This window comes from Cebus imitator, unplaced genomic scaffold, assembly GCF_001604975.1.
Source record: "Cebus imitator isolate Cc_AM_T3 unplaced genomic scaffold, Cebus_imitator-1.0 Scaffold128, whole genome shotgun sequence".
In the NCBI taxonomy this organism is placed as follows: Eukaryota; Metazoa; Chordata; class Mammalia; order Primates; family Cebidae; genus Cebus; species Cebus imitator.
Genome location: NW_016107443.1, coordinates 2010872 through 2012439, shown reverse-complemented (window position 1 = coordinate 2012439; position 1568 = coordinate 2010872). Strand labels below are relative to the sequence as shown.

The following is a 1568-nucleotide window of genomic DNA, read 5'->3' as shown; positions in this document are numbered from 1 at the left end:
GAGTGCTTTTGTCACCCAGGCTGGAGTGGAGTGGCACTATCTCGGCTCACTGCAACCTCTGCCTCCCGCGTTCAAATGATTCTCCTGCCTCAGCCTCCCGAGTAGCTGGGATTACACGTGCTCACCACCATGCCCGGCTAATTTCTGTATTTTTAGTAGTGATGGGGTTTCATCGTGCTGGCCAGGCGGGTCCTAAACTCCTGATCTGGTGATCCACCTGCCTCAGCCTCCCAAACTGCTGGGATTACAGGTGTGAGCCACCGCGCCTGGCCTATTTATGCCATTCTTAGTCATAACCAGATACTGTTCATTTTAAGCAAGCTGAAATTATACTTCAAATAAAACTATGATTTAATCCCCACTCCAGGCAAACTTCACTCTTCTATCAAATTGGATCTGCAAGAAAAAAATATTTTAAATTGGTTGAAGTATGAGATAAATACATTAGGGAGACAAGATAAAAGAACAGATACTTAGCCCTCTCTGACTTAAACATAATGGGCTTCAGCCAGCTGTTTTATAATTTACAATTTAAACAGCCTAAATCTTGGGTAGGCTCCTCTTGAAGCCCCAGTGGAAAGAAACGTTCTTTTGATGTTTGGGTGGCTATCAGTGTTTGGAGGTAAAAACCTTCGGGGGGAAGCGGGAAATGATTCCTTTCCAGTTTTACAACTGAGCAAACCTGCTCACAGCAAGTCTTCTATGCAATGGCTCAGGTTTAGGTTTGACCACAAAATGTATCCAGTTAGTATTATCGTATTATTTTAGCCCCTTCTGCCACACACTCACACACTGACATGTAAACCAAGATGATTTCTCCATAAAAAGCACATCTGATGTGTTCATACCTTACCTAGTTCAGCACTGGACTGGATCTTGGTGAGAAAAGTTAAGACTGATCTGCCAAGTGTATCCTGGAGTGTACAAGCCAACAGGCAGAGAGCTAATTACGTATCTCTTCACCCCTCAATAGACTATCATGGGACAAAGCCGACAAACACAGACTATGACACTGCTGGAGGAAAACAGTTCAAATACTAGGAATCAGTGTTTCCGTTAACTTACAGGTAGAGACAGTTCACCAACATATCTCAGAAAAAGCGTATGTGAGAAGTAAAGCTGACACAGGGTGAAATAGCAAATGAATGGCTATGCCTGGCAATCAGCAAACAGACTTGTTCTTGGCAGTTAATAAATTATTTTGTGAGGTCAGAAATTATTACTGTATTGTGAAATAAATTTCCAAATACACCTGCAGATACTGCAGTTTTTGGAAGGCAGGAATCCAAACCAGCCAGCTAACAGTAACAGGGAAAAGGTAACTTCTTTCTCAATCCCAGAGTTGAAACAATGAGGCAAGATAATGCTACATAATGAGGAGCAAGAGGGGCGGTGGTGCTGTAGCACGTGCCTGTAATCTTGTGCTTGCAAAGATTAGGACTGCCAGAAGGCCGGGCGTGGTGGCTCAAGCCTGTAATCCCAGCACTTTGGGAGGCCGAGGCGGGTGGATCACGAGGTCAAGAGATCGAGACCATCCTGGTCAACATGGTGAAACCCCGTCTCTACTA

The 1568-nt window shown here is 44.3% G+C and overlaps 1 protein-coding gene across 1 annotated transcript in view; it reads right to left on the bottom strand.

Annotated features, from left to right (window-relative positions):
* Positions 1 to 1568, bottom strand: part of PDHA1 (pyruvate dehydrogenase E1 subunit alpha 1) — an 18114-nt gene that overhangs the window by 12672 nt on the left and 3874 nt on the right. The gene's annotated exons all lie outside the window — the stretch shown is intronic.